The sequence below is a fragment of the Arachis hypogaea genome, chromosome 16, assembly GCF_003086295.3.
Source record: "Arachis hypogaea cultivar Tifrunner chromosome 16, arahy.Tifrunner.gnm2.J5K5, whole genome shotgun sequence".
In the NCBI taxonomy this organism is placed as follows: domain Eukaryota; kingdom Viridiplantae; phylum Streptophyta; class Magnoliopsida; order Fabales; family Fabaceae; genus Arachis; species Arachis hypogaea.
This window is the reverse complement of record NC_092051.1, coordinates 50,145,105-50,160,888: the sequence shown is the minus strand read 5'-3', so window position 1 is coordinate 50,160,888 and position 15,784 is coordinate 50,145,105. Positions and strand designations below refer to the sequence as shown.

The following is a 15,784-nucleotide window of genomic DNA, read 5'->3' as shown; positions in this document are numbered from 1 at the left end:
GGATCGACCTTTACTCACGTAAGGTATTACTTGGACGACCCAGTGCACTTGCCGGTTAATTGTGCGGAGTTGTGAAAAGTGTGATTGCAATTTCATGCACCAAGTTTTTGGCGCCGTTGCCAGGGATTGTTCGAGTTTGAACAACTGACAGTTCATCTTGTTGCTTAGATTGGATAATTTTATTTTATGTTTAAGCTTTTTATTTTTACTTTCGAAAAAAATTATTTAGTTTTCGAAAAAAATCATTCAAAAATTTTTAAGAATGAATTCTAGAGCTTCATGAGATGTGTTGAAGCCTGGATGGCTGTTAAGCCGTGTCTAATCTTTTGGACTAAGGTTTCCACTTTTCATTGTAGAAAGGACATGTTTGTATGTGTTATGTTAAAGCTTGGCTGGCCATTTGGCCATGTCTAATTCTTTTGGACCGAAGCTTTTGGATAACATTGCATGAGGCTTTGGATTCTCATTTAAAATTCTGTGCTAAAGCTTGGCTGGCCATTTGGCCATGTCTAATTCTTTTGGACCGAAGCTTTAGACTAACATTGCATGAATCCTGGAATTCTTATTAAAAATTTTGAATTTCTTTATTTTCTTTTTCCAAAAAAAAATTTCGAAAAATATACAAAAAAAATTAATAAAATCATAAAAATCAAAAAATTTTTGTGTTTCTTGTTTGAGTCTAGTGTCAAATTTTAAGTTTGGTGTCAATTGCATGTTTTAATTTTTCTTTAACTTTCGAAAATATATGCATTGTGTTCTTCATTGATCTTCAAGTTGTTCTTGATGATTTTCTTTGTTTGATCTTTAAATTTTCTTGTTTTGTGTCTTTTCTTTCTTTTCTTGTGCATTTTCGAATTCATTGTGTTTAAAAGTAAAAAAATTTTAAGTTTGGTGTCTTTCATGTATTTCTTTTCTTAAAAATTTTCAAAAATATGTTCTTGATGTTCATCATGATCTTCAAAGTGTTCTTGGTGTTCATCTTGACATTCAAAGTGTTCTTGCATGCATTATTTGTTTTTATCTTAAATTTTTATGTCTTGTGTCATTTTGTTGTTTTTCTCTTTCTTCATTAATTCAAAAAATAAAAAATAATATCTCTTCCTTATTTTACTCATAAATTTCGAAATTTTGGGTTGACTTAGTCAAAGATTTTCAAAATTTAGTTGTTTCTTATTAGTTAAGTCAAAATTTCAATTTAAAAATTCTATCTTTTCAAATCTTTTTCAAAATCAAATCTTTTTCATTTTTCTTTTAATATTTTTGAATTCTTTCTTAAAATTTTTCAAAATCTTTTTCATTTTTCTTTTAATGTTTTCGAAAATATTTAAACAAATTTTTAAAATCTTTTTCTTAATTTTATTTCATAATTTTCGAAATCTTTGCTAGCATTTAATATTTGATTAAAAAATTTAAAGTTTGCTACTTTCTTGTTAAGAAAAGTTCAATCTTTAAATTCTAGAATCATATCTTTTAGTTTCTTGTTAGTCAAGTCATCAACTTTAATTTCAAAAATCAAATCTTTTTAATTTTCTTTTCAATCTTTTTCAACATAAATGTCAATCATATCTTTTTCAAAACTTAATTTCAAAATCTTTTTCTCACTTCTTATCTTTTCAAAATTTATTTTCAAATCTTTTTCAATTAACTACTTGACTTTTTGTTTGATTTAAAAAAAAAGTTTACTATTTCTTATCTTTTTCAAAACCACCTAACTACTTTTCTCTCTCTAATTTTCGAAAACCACTAATAACTTTTTCAAAATTCTTTTTAATTAACTAATTGTTTTAAATTTTAATTTAATTATATTTTTTTTAATAATTTCGAATTCTAACTTATAATTAAAATAAAAATAAAAATATTTTTCTTTTCTTTTAATTAACTTTCAAATTTCTTCTCTCTCTCATCTCTTTCTATTTATTATATTTAATTACTAACACTTCTCTTCTACTAATAATTCGAACCCTCTCCCTCTTTCTGTATTCGAACTCTTCTTATTCTCTCTCTACCTCATTCTTCTATTTTTCTATTCTTCTACTCACATAAATGAATCTCTATACTGTGACATAGAGGATTCTTCTTCTTTTCTATTCTCTTCTTTTTCATATGAGCAGGAACAGGGATAAAGACATTCTTGTTGATGCTTATCCTGAACCTGAAAGGACTCTGAAGAGGAAGCTAAGAGAAGCTAAAGCACAACACCCTGGAGAGGACCTTACAGAAATTTTCGAAAAAGAAGTAAACATGGCAGCCGAACCCAATAATAATGGTGGAGATGCAAGGAAGATGCTTGGTGACTTTACTGCACCAACTTCCGACTTCTATGGAAGAAGCATCTCAATTCCTGCAATTGGAGCAAACAACTTTGAGTTTAAACCTCGATTAGTTTCTCTAATGCGGCAGAATTACAAGTTTCATGGACTTCCATTGGAAGATCCTCATCAGTTCTTAGCTGAATTCTTGCAAATTTGTGACACTATTAAGACCAATGGGGTTAATCCCAAGGTCTACAGACTTATGCTTTTCCCCTTTGCTGTAAGAGACAGAGCTAGGATATGGTTAGACTCACAACCTAAAGAAAGCCTGAACTCCTGAGAAAATTTGGTCAATGCTTTCTTGGCCAAGTTCTTTCCACCTCAAAGATGAGAAAGCTTAGAGTGGAAGTCCAAACCTTCAAACAGAAGGAAGGTGAATCCCTCTTTGAAGCTTGGGAAAGATATAAGCAATTGATCAGAAGGTGTCCTTCTGACATGCTTTCAGAATAGAGCATCTTATGTATATTCTATGATGGTCTGTCTGAATTGTCTAAGATATCATTGGACCACTCTGCTGGTGGATCTCTTCATCTGAAGAAAATGCCTGCAGAAGCCCAGAAACTCATTGAGATGGTTGCAAATAACCAGTTCATGTACACTTCTGAAAGAAATTCTGTGAATAATGGGATAACTCAGAAGAAAGGTGTTCTTGAGATTAATACTCTGAATGCCATATTGGCTCAGAACAAAATATTGACTCAGCAAGTCAATATGATTTTTCAGAATCTGACTGGATTGCAAGCTGCATCCAGCAGTACTAAAGAAGCCTCCTCTGAAGGAGAAGCTTATGACCCTGAGAATCCTGGAATGGAAGAAGTGAATTACATGGGAGAATCCTATGGAAACACTTACAATCCTTCATGGAAGAATCATCCCAATTTCTCATGAAAGGATCAGCAGAAGCCTAATCAAGGCTTCAATAGTAATAATGGTGGGAGAATTCGGTTTGGCAATAGCAAACCTTTTCCATCATCATCTCAGCAACAGACAGAGAATTCTAAGCAGAGCATCTCTGACTTAGCAACCATAGTCTCTGATCTATCTAAGATCACTCTCAGTTTCATGACTGAAACAAGGTCCTCCATCAAAAATTTGGAGGCACAAGTGTGTCAGCTGAGTAAAAGAGTTACTGAAATCCCTCCAAGTACTCTCCCAAGCAATACAGAAGAGAATCCAAAGATAGAGTGCAAGGCCGTCAATATACCCAAAATGGCTGAACTATAAAGGAAGAAAGGCAGTGAATTCCAGTGAGGAAGACCTCAATGGATGTCCACTGACCACTAAGGAGTTCCCCAATGAGGAACCAAAGGAATCTGAGGCTCAGACAGAGACCATAGAGATTCCATGGAACTTAATGCTGCAGTTCATGAGCTCTAATGAAGATTTTTCCTCTGATGAGGATGAAGATATTGTTGAAGAGTAAGTAGCTCGGTATCTAGGAGCAATCATGAAGTTGAATACCAAGTTATTTGGTAATGAGACTTGGGAGGATGAACCTCTAATGCTCATCAATGAACTGAATGCTTTGGTTTAACTGAAATTACCTCAGAAGAAACCGAATCCTGGAAAGTTTTTAATTCCTTGTACCATAGGCACTATGACCTTTGAGAAGACTCTGTGTGACCTGGGGTCAGGTATAAACCTCATTCCACTCTCTGTAATGGAGAAACTAGGGATTTTTGAGGTACAAGTTGCAAGAATCTTACTAGAAATGGTAGACAAATCAAGGAAACAGGCTTATGGACTTGTAGAGGATGTCTTAGTGAAGGTTGAAGGCCTGTACATCCCTGCTGATTTCATAATCCTAGATACTGGAAAGGATGAGGATGAATCCATTATCCTTGGAAGACCCTTCCTAGCCACAGCAAAAGCTGTGATTGATGTGGACAGAGGAGAGTTAGTCCTTCAATTGAATGAGGACTACCTTGTGTTTAAGGCTCAAGGATCTTCTTCTATAACCATGGAGAGGAAGCATGAAAAGCTTCTCTCAATACAGAGTCAGACAGAGCCCCCATACTTAACTTTTATGTTTGGTGTTGGGAGGCCACCATTAAGCTCTGAGTCTCTGTAAAGCTCTCTAAGAACTCACTGTCAAGCTATTGGCATTAAAGAAGCGCTTATTGGGAGACAACCCAATATTATTTAATTATATTTATTTGTTTTCCATTGTTATTTTATGTTTTCTTTAGGTTGATGATCATGTGGAGTCATAAAAACAGCTGCAGAATTAAAGCGGAATCAAAAACAGCACACCCTAGAGGACAGGCTTACTGGCGTTCAAACGCCAGTAAGAATAGCAGAATGGGCGTTTAACGCCCAGTCTGGCAGCATTCTGGGCGTTAAACGCCAGAATTGGTAGACAGACTGGCGTTTAACGCCAGAAAAGGGTGTTTGGTGTCTGGTTGGCGTTAAATGCCAGCAAAGGGCATCAGCCTGGCGTTTAACGCCAGAAAAGGTAGCAGAGTTCGCGTTAAACGCCAGAAATGGCACATAGAGGGCGTTTAAATGCCAGAAAGGTGCAGGGAGCAGAATCCCTTGGCACCTCAGGATCTGTGGACCCCACAGGATCCCCACCTACCCCACCTCTCTTTCTCTCCTCTTCACACCTTTCCATAACACTCTTCTCCAAACACCATTCACCTATCAAATCCTACCCTCTTCCCCATAATCTCTTCACCATTTATATCCATCTACTATTTCCCAAAACCCACCAACCCCACCTACCTCACCATTCAAATTCAAAAATATTTCCCTCCCAAACCCAACCCCTTCATACACGACTTTCCTCTCTCTCTCACCCTATAAATACCCCTCCTTACAACCATCACTTTCACACATCATAAACACTTCACACCTCCACCTTGGCCGAATCCAACACTCCTTCTATCTCCTCCATTTCTTCTTTTTCTCCTTCTTTCTTTCTTCTTTTGCTCGAGGATGAGCAAACCTTTTAAGTTTGGTGTCGGAAAAAACTCTGCTTTTTATTTTTCCATAACCATTAATGGCACCTAAGGCCGAAAAAACCTCTAGAAAGAGGAAAGGGAAGGCAATTGCTTTCACCTCCGAGTCATGGAAGATGGAGAGATTCATCTCAAAAGTCCATCAAGGCCACTTCTATGAAGTTGTGGCCAAGAAAAAGGTGATCCCTGAGGTCCCCTTCATGCTCAAAAAGAGTGAATATCCGGAGATCCGACATGAGGTTCAAAATAGAGGTTGGGAAACTCTCACCAACCCCATCCACCAAGTCGAAATCTTAATGGTTCAAGAGTTCTATGCTAATGCATGGATCACTAAGAACCATGATCAAAGTGTGAACCCGAACCCAAAGAATTGGCTCACAATGGTTCGGGGGAAATACTTGGATTTCAGTCCGGAAACTGTAAGGTTGGCATTCAACTTGCCAATCATGAGAGGTGATCCTCATCCTTTCACTAGAAGAGTCAACTTTGATCAAAGGTTGGACCAAGTCCTCACGGACATCTGTGTGGAAGGAGTGTAATGGAAGAGAGACTCCAAAGGCAAGCTGGTTCAACTGAGAAGGCTTGACCTCAAACCCGTGGCTAGGGGATGGTTGGAGTTCATCTAACGCTCTATCATTCCTACTAGCAACCTGTCCGAAGTAACAGTGGACCGGGCAATCATGATCCATAGTATCATGATTGGAGATGAAGTAGAAGTTCATGAGATCATATCTCTAGAACTATACAAGGTGGCTGACAAGCCCTCTACTTTGGCAAGGTTAGCCTTCCCTCATCTCATCTGTCACCTATGCAATTCAGCTGGAGTTGTCATAGAGGAAGACATCCTCATTGAAGGGGACAAGCCCATCACTAAGAAGAGGATGGAGCAAACAAGAGAGCCCACTCATGGACCTCAACAAGAGCATGAGGAAGCCCCTCATCAAGAAATCCCTGAGATGCCTCAAGGGATGCATTTCCCTCCACACAACTATTGGGAGCACCTCAACACCTCTTTAGGAGATTTGAGTTCTAACATAGAGCAACTGAGAGTGGAGCACCAAGAGCACTCCACCATCCTCCATAAAATTAGAGAGGACCAAAAGGCCATGAGAGAGGAGCAACAAAGGCAAGGAAGAGACATAAAGGAGCTCAAAAACTCCATTGGTTCTTCAAGAGGAAGAACTAGCCGCCGTCACTAAGGTGGACCTGTTCTTTAATTTTCTTGTTCTTATTTTTCTATTTTTCGGTTTTTATGCTTTATGTTTTGTCTATGTTTGTGTCTTCATTACATGATCATTAGTGTTTAGAGTCTATGTCTTAAAGCTATGAATGATTCCATGAGTCCCTCACCTTTCTTAAATAAAAAATGTTTTTATTTGCAAAAGAACAAGAAGTGCATAATTTCGAAAATCATCTTGAAATTAGCTTAATTATTTTGATGTGGTGACAATACTTTTTGTTTTCTGAATGAATGCTTGAACAGTACATATTTTTTATAGTGAAGTTTATGAATGTTAAAATTGTTAGCTCTTGAAAGGATAATGAAAAAAGAGAAATGTTATTGAGAATCTGAAAAATCATAAAATTAATTCTTGAAGCAAGAAAAAGCAGTGAAAAACACAAAGCTTGCGAAAAAAAATTGGCAAAAAATAAAAGAAAAAGAAAGAAAAAGAAAAAGCAAGCAGAAAAAGCCAATAGCTCTTTAAACCAAAAGGCAAGAGCAAAAAGCCAATAACCCATTAAACTAAAAGGCAAGGGTAAAAAGGATCCAAGGCTTTGAGCATTAATGGATAGGACGGCCCAAAGGAATAAAATCCTGGCCTAAGCGGCTAAATCAAGCTGTCCCTAACCATGTGCTTGTGACGTGAAGGTGTCAAGTGAAAAGCTTGAGACTGGGTGGTTAAAGTCATGGTCCAAAGCAAAAAGAGTGTGCTTAAGAAATCTAGGCACCTCTAACTGGGGACTCTAGCAAAGCTGAGTCACAATCTGAAAAGGTTCACTCAGTTATGTGTCTGTGGCATTTATGTATCCGGTGGTAATACTGGAAAACAAAATGCTTAGGGTCACGGCCAAGACTCATAAAGTAGCTGTGTTCAAGAATCAACATACTGAACTAGGAGAATCAATAACACTATCTGAATTCGGAGTTCCTATGGATGCCAATCATTCTGAACTTCAAAGGATAAATTGAGATGCCAAAACTGTTCAGAAACAAAAAGCTACTAGTTCTGCTCATCTAATTGAAACTAATCTTCATTGACATTTTTGAAATTTATTGCATATTCTCTTCTTTTTATCCTATTTTATTTTTAGTTCCTTGGGGACAAGCAACAATTTAAGTTTGGTGTTGTGATGAGCGGATAATTTATACCCTTTTTGGCATTGTTTTTATATAGTTTTTAATATGTTTTAGTTACTTTTTATTATATTTTTATTAGTTTTTTTGCAAAAATCATATTTTTGGACTTTACTATGAGTTTGTGTGTTTTTCTATAATTTCAGGTATTTTTTGGCTGAAATTGAGGGACCTGAGCAAAAGTCTGATTCAGGGGCTAAGAAAGGACTACAGCTGTTGTTGGACTCTGACCCTTCTGCACTCGAAGTAGATTTTCTGAAGCTACAGAAGCCCAATTGGCGCGCTCTCAATTGCGTTGGAAAGTAGACATCTTAGACTTTCCAGCAATATATAATAGTCCATACTTTGCTCGAGATTTGATGGCCCAAACTGGCGTAAAACGCCAGTCAGAGACCCTTTTCTGGCGTAAAACGCCAGAACTGGCACCAAAACTGGAGTTAAATGCCCAAATTGGCACCCAAGCTGGTGTTTAACTCCAAAAATGACTTATGCACGTGAAAGCTTCAATGCTCAGCCCAAGCACACACCAAGTGGGCCCCGGGAGTGGATTTCTGCACTATCTGCACTTAGTTACTTATTTTCTGTAAACCCTAGTAGATAGTTTAGTATAAATAGCACTTTTTACTATTGTATTCGGATATTTTGAACACCTTGGAACCTCTTTGGGAGGCTGGCCATTCGGCCATGCCTAGACCTTCTTCTTCTTATGTATTTTCTACGGTGGAGTTTCTACACCTCATAGATTAAGGTGAGGAGCTCTGCTGTTCTTCATAACTTAATGCAAGTACTATTGTTTTTCTTTCAATTCACGCCTACTTCTTCTCCAAGATATACTATTGTACTTAATTCAGTTAAGTTAGAATGAAGGGGTGACCTGTGACAATCATCCACTATCTTCGTTACTCGCTTAGCCAAGATCCGCGTACCTGAGAACCACAAGCGGTCTACATGATGTTCAACGTAGTCATTGGACAACAGCCGGAGTATATTCTCTTGGGTCTCTGATCCGCGATTCGCATCGTCTCTCCTGACAACAGAGCATCCGAATCTGAGATTAGAACCTTCGTGGTATAGGCTAGAACCAATTGGCAGCATTGCTGAGATCCGGAAAGTCTAAACCTTCTCTGTGGTATTCCGAGTAGCATCCGCCTGACTAAGATTTACAGGATGACCATAGCTTGCTTCAAGCCAACAATCTCTGTGGGATCGACCCTTACTCACGTAAGGTATTACTTGGACGACCCAGTGCACTTGCTGGTCAGTTGTGCGGAGTTGTGAAAAGTGTGATTGTAATTTCGTGCGCCAGCGTCCATGATGCGTGCGCGTCATTTGCGATTTTGGCACTCCACGCGTACGTATCAAGCACGTGCACGCGTGGATGAGTAAAATCGGCGTAAAAGGTGTTTGGCCAGAGAGTTATGCTGGTGTGGCGCTGGAACTATGCTGGGCGCACAAGCCCCATGATAAATTCCGATTTTGTGGTTTATCTTGTGCTTAATTTGGGGGATTTTATCACCTTTTCTCACATTTATTCAATGAAATAGCATGGTTTTGCAATTCTCCCTTGATTTGTGCTTATATGTGAAAACATGCTTTTTAGGCCTTAAAATAGCTAAATTTAATTCACTTTAATTCCATTCGATGCCTTGATATGTTTGTTAAGTGATTTCAGGTTTAGAAGGCAAGTATTGGATGGAAGGAGTGAGGAAAAAAAGCATGCAAAGTGGAAGAACTCATGAAGAAATGAAGGAACCGTAAAGCTGTCAAGCCTGACCTCTTCGCACTCAAATGACCATAACTTGAGCTACAGAGGTCCAAATGAGACAGTTTCAGTTGCGTTGGAAAGTTAACATCCGGGGATTCAAAATGATATAAAATTTGCCATATGTTGCTTCGCATATAGGGGCGCACATGCGCCATGTACGCGTGCGCGCCGATGCTGCACATGGCCCATTAAAAGTTAAATCGTGGCCAGCGATTTCTAGCTCATTTTGGGCCCAATCCAACTCATTTCTGATGCTATTGAACCCAAGGATTGAAGGGGGAATAAACCAAGTAGTCATAGTTTAGTTTTCATCATGTTTTAGGGTAGAATTTTAGAGAGAGAAGCTCTCCCTTCTCTCTAGAATTTAGGGTAGTTTAGGTTAATCTCTCTTAATTTTCTCTTTTAATTCTTGTTTTGATTTCAATTCTCTTTATGTTTTAGTGTTCTATTGTCTTAATCTTCTTAGTTTCTCTTGTTAATTTCTTATTTTACTCTCTTTTATGTTGATGAACATTGTTGGATCTTGATTTATTTGAATGCAATCTTATGTTTCCATGCTCTTTTATGTTTATCTTTGTTGTTATTGTTGAATTCTTGCTTGTGGTAGTCATGGGTTTCACTAATTCTAGCATTTTGTGATGTTTACTTTTATTGCACTCTAGGTGTTTGACAAAATGTTTACACTAGTTTTTGAGTAGTTTTCTTTACTCTTGGCCTAGGCTAAGGGAATTGAGTGACCTTGAGTCATTGGGTCTCAATGATTTGGTGATTTGAGAACCCTTGGTGATCAATTTGATACTCATTAACACCAACCCACTACTAATCTAATTAGTAGGTAGGTTGGGACTTATGGGTTGATGTGATCAAGCCTATTTGACGTACTTCAAGCCTAGGAGTAGATATTACGTACTTAAGGCTTTGGAAGTAGACTTAATAGGTTGGCCTCTCATAATTATCAACATTTAGTTTGTAGACAAGGATGGTGATCTCAATTACCTAGGTCTATCCAAGAGTATATTTTCCTTTCTTTTATGAGTTAATTGTTCATTTACTTTCTTGCCATTTATTTTCTTGCCAATTATCAAATCAAAACCCCGTACCCCCTTTGTAGGCAATAATTAAACACTTCATTGCAATTCCTTATGAGACGACCCGGAGTCTAAATACTTCGGTTATAAATTCATTGGGGTTTGTACTTGTGACAACCAAAATTTTTGATTAGGAGAATTGTTTGTTGGTGTAGAACTATACTTGCAACGAGAATTCACTCATTTTGTGTGAAATTCTATACCGACACGACAATTCTCTCTAAATCACCCCACCACGCAGACGCATCCCTGACGCGTTCGCATCGTTTTACCATCCTGGCCGTCCACGCGTACGCGTGCCTGACGTGTACGCGTCACTTGAAATTCGCGCGATCCACGCGTACGCGTGCCTTACGCGTACGCGTCGCATGTGCCGTCCAGTTTTTACTTTTCATTCTCTCTCCCTTCCAAATCCTAATTCTCTCTTGTTCTTTTATCCTTCTATTCTTCTTTCATCATAATATTTGTTTCTTTTTGTTTTCAGTTCTTCTTTTTTTGAGTACAAGCAAACCTTTAAGTTTGGTGTTGATGCTTCGCTTATAGCTTTACTGTCTAATTTTATGGTACCAAAGGGTGGCGAATCATCTTCACGGAGGAGCACAACCTAAAGAATAAAACGACCGCTAGGATAACTAAGGTGGTTGAGTTCCTTTCATTTTTTATTCCTTCTCGCTTTTACTATGTTATGTTCCGGTTTTCTACTATTTTGCTTTGTTTATTACATGATCCTTTATTAGTTAGATTCCTAGGTTCTATTTTAGTTTTCTGTTAATTTGCTTTAATTCTAAAAGATGCCTCAAGTATTGCCCACTGAGCTTGAAATCAAAAAGAAAGAAGAAAAGGGGATGTAATGCATGAGAAATTGAGTTTAATTTCTAGAATAGTCTCATTTATTCAAATGTGGTGGTATTTTCTGTGACTTTGAATGCATGATATGAACAGTGCATATTTAAATTTGAATCAAAGAATGTTGATGTACAAGGAATAGGAATTTAGAGAACTATTATGACGTCTCTGCAATAAGTAAAAGTTTAATCCTTGAAGCAAAAGAAACAGCAAAAAAAAAGGGGCAAGGTCCAAGGCTCTGAGCATCAATGACTAGAAAGGTCAGACATGATTAAAAGCTCAAAGAGTTGTTTCCCTAGTCATATGCTTGTGGTGTTCTTGTGTCAAGTTAATCCTTGAGACAAAACATTTAGAGTCGAGATCAATTGCAATTAACAGAGTATGCCAAAGGCTTTGAGCACCACTGTCTGGGAGTAACTGAAAGGAAAATCATAACTTAAAGAGAGTTCCCCAGTTAAGTGCTTATGGTGTTTCTGTGTCAAGTGAAGCTTGAGACAAAATATTTAAAGTCACGACTAGGCTCAAGGTGCAAAGCACCAAAGAAAAAAAGAATCAAAGAAAAAAATTGCTGTGTTCAAGGATTAAATTGAGTTACAAAAAAAAAAAAAACCAGAGAATTAATAATATGATCCGGATTCTAATTCCGAATGACAGTGACATCCTTCTGATTCAAAAGAGAGTGAGATGCTAAAACTATTCAGGATTGCAGCTGTAAACCCCACTATAAGAAGAGACATGAGCTTAATCGAACTCTCATTCTCATGCAAATTCACATCCGAAGCTTATATTAGTTTTGGTTGCTTAAGGACAAGCAACAATTCAAGTTTGAGCATCTTTCCTATCTTTTTCTAATTTGTTGAGTTTAATAAAGAATTAATTATCTTTAGCCACTATGGATGCTACTTTGAGTCTTTTGCAATTCTATTTATTTTAGGTAGCATTCGGCTGAATTTGATGGAGTTTCTGCAGCACAAGAATTAAAGGAGATGGCAGCGAGGAGCGACGCGTGCGCGCACCTCACACGTGCACGTGATTTGAAGATTTCCATGGCAACGCGTGCGCGTACCTGACGCGTACGCGTGAAAAACGAAGTTGCTCAGTGACGCGTGCGCGTGCCTGGCGCGTACGCGTGACACGAAAAGAAGACCATAGACGCGTACACGTGACTGACGCGTACGCGTGACATGCGCCACGTGCAGAAAATGCAGAAAACACTGGGGGCAATTTCTGGGCTGTTTTTGTCTCATTTTTCAGCCCAGAAAACACATATTAGAAGCTGCAGAATGGACGAAACAAGTAGTCCCCATCCATCAATTGAAGACTTGCTGATTATTTAATTAATTCTGATTTAAATTTAAATTTTATTTTAGGAAAAGATATTATTTTAATTTTAGAAATTAGATTTTAAAATTTATTAGGATTTGATATAAAAGAAACTTCCCTAAGGAGGATTCGCAGATTAGTTAACTTTTCATTCCAACTCAGCCCAATTTACAATCCTAGTTTTTCACTCTGAACCATGAGCAACTAATCCTCCATTGTTAAGGTTAGGAGCTCTGTCTATTTGTATGGATTGATTCTATTACTTTTTCTATTTTAATTTATGTATTGATTTATAATTTAAGAATTATTTTCGTTCTTTATCTTATGAAATTGGGTGGAACGGAAGTATGACCCTCGTTCTAATTGAGTTCTTGTATAACTTGGAAAAGCTCTTTACTTGAACAACAGTTTAAAAACAAATTCTCCTAAACTTTTAATTATCTGGATTTAACAGGATACGTGACATATAATCCTTTTATATTTGAGTAATTAGAGTTTTTGTGGCATAATAACTAGAATTAAACTTCACCCTCTAATTGGAATTAATTGACCAAGGAATTGGCAGTTAACGAGAATTAGAGGAGACTAGAAAGGTCTAAAGAATTAGGGTCTAGTCACATACAGTTTGCCATGAATTAAATCTTGCATAATTAAAATATTTAGTAAGAAAGATCAATCAGAAAAAATAGATAACTCTGAAACCTTAACTGCCTTCTCCATATTTTATTCCCAACTTATTTACTTACCTATGTTTGAACTCTGAATTTACTGTTTAATGCTTTTTGTACTCTCAAACACTACTTTCTGTTTGTCTAACTAAGCCTATCATTCAATTATTGTTGCTTGATCCATCAATCCTCGTGAGATCGACCCTCACTCACCTGAGGTATTACTTGGTACGACCCGGTGCACTTGCCGGTTAGTTTGTGGTTATAAATTCCGCACCACATTGCTAGGGCGTGATTGGATACATGGTGTTGGAGCAGTTCCATTGACTGTGCATCAAAGTGTCCTTCTGTGGACAGATGAAGGAATGCCTGAAGTCATAAAGGCTAATTCGAGTTTATATGTTGAGTAGTTGCACGTTGATTTCAAGGTGTATAATAATAAATTAAAGCCTTTGAATGTTGACATGGTACTCAATTCTTTCAATTGTGAGGGTTGTTTTTTGACTTCAGAGGGACTGAATGTGAAGCTCCGTTATCCACAGCTTGACTTTTCTCCGACTGGTTAGGATTACTCTACATAGGCAGTAGTTTGAAGACATCTTCCCATGACTGATGATAAAGATGTCTCGAATTACCTGGTAACTCTAAGTAATTATTTAAGTAATTTATCTTCTGTTAAAAATAAAAGTAGTTCTTCTGATGAAGTTGAATCACGTCGGAATTTAATTTTAGCTTTTTTTAGTTTGTAGTACAAATTTGATTTCTTCAATCGAATTTAGTCATGGTTTAAATTTGTTTTGTTTCTCTGGTTTTAATGACGTTATCAACCAGGTTGCTATTGATTACTTGGTTGATAATAAAGTATGTTTTAGTTCAAATGAATCTATTGATTCATCTTTTGATTGCATCTATGATTTAGAGCCTTTGGATTTTGAGAAATATTTAGTAAAAGATGATGATGTTATAAAAGGTTTTGAGTCGCAAGATCCTCTAGAAGAAGTTAATTTGGGATCTGCTGATGATGTTCGAATTACTTACGTTTGTAAGAACCTTGTGGAACCATTTCAAACATAATTACTTAGTCTTTTACATAAATTTAAATATTGTTTTGCTTGGAATTATCATGAGATGCCTGGTCTCAATCGTTCTCTTGTGGAACATCGATTAGCATTAAAACCATTTGCTCGACCAGTGAAGCAAACACCTCGATGCTTTGCTCCTGAAATTAATCAAAAGATTAAAGAAGAAATTGAATGTTTGATTAAAGTAAAATTATTCGAACGGCACGTTATGTGGAATGGGTATCGAATATTGTTTCCGTGATGAAAAAGAATAGAAAGTTACGAGTATGTAGTGATTTTCGGGATTTAAACAATGCTACTCCAAAGGATGAATATTTTATGCCTATAGCAGATATGTTGATTGATTCTGCAATGGGTAATGAAATTTTGAGTTTTATGAATGGTTACTCAAGATACAATCAGATTTTTATTACAGAAGATGATGTGTCTAAAACTGCTTTTCGATGTCCTGGGGCATTGGGAACATATGAATGGGTGGTAATGCGATTCGGTTTAAAAAATGCTGGTACAACATATCAACATGCAATGAATACCATTTTCCATGAATTTATTGGAAAGTTTATGGTTAAATCGAATTCGGTGAATCAACATCTTGATCATTTACGGCAGGCATTTAAGACAATGCGAAGAAAAGGATTAAAGATGAATCCTTTGAAGTATGCATTTGATGTATCTGCAGGAAATTTCTTAGGGTTTGTTGTTCATAAAAAATGGATTGCCATTGATAAAAACAAGGCTAATGCAATCTTAAATTTGTCTCCCCCTAAATCGAAAAAGGAAGTGCAATCTTTTCTTGGAAGAGTCAATTACCTTCGACGGTTTATTTCAAACCTTTTTGGGCGAACTCGAATATTTGCACCCTTGGTGAAGTTAAAAGATGAAACATAGTACAAGTGGATAGTAGAACATCAAAAAGCTTTTGATTTGATCAAAGCTTATTTATCAATGGCACCAATGATGGCAATTTTTCATCCTCACAAGCTTTTAAAATTGTACGTCACTACATCTATTAAAACTATTGGATGTATGTTGGCCCTAGATAATGAGGAAGGACATGAGAGGGCTATTTATTATCTTAGTAGGGTGTTAACTGACATAGAGACAAGGTATTCTCCTATCGAGAAATTATGTTTGTCACTTTATTATGCCTGCACAAAGTTAAAGTGTTACATGATTGCAAAAACTGTTAATATAATTGCAGTGTAGCACCCTACCACACAGAACCTTATGCTTAAGTCATAAGACAGAGGTGGTGAGGTATTACGACCTCTAGAAGTAAAATTATATATATAATATAGTGAAAAAATTTATAACTAGAAGCCTTTAAAGAAAAGGGTAAAGCAAAATCGTTAAATCGAAAAGTGTAACACTCATGAAGTGATAA

The 15,784-nt window shown here is 36.8% G+C and overlaps 1 non-coding gene across 1 annotated transcript; it reads right to left on the bottom strand.

Moving 5' to 3' along the window:
* Positions 1-2,645: 2,645 nt before the first annotated feature.
* On the bottom strand, positions 2,646-2,753 carry LOC112761555 (small nucleolar RNA R71). The gene has a single exon (XR_003181945.1). It is a non-coding gene; the product is annotated as a small nucleolar RNA R71 (small nucleolar RNA).
* Positions 2,754-15,784: the final 13,031 nt, after the last annotated feature.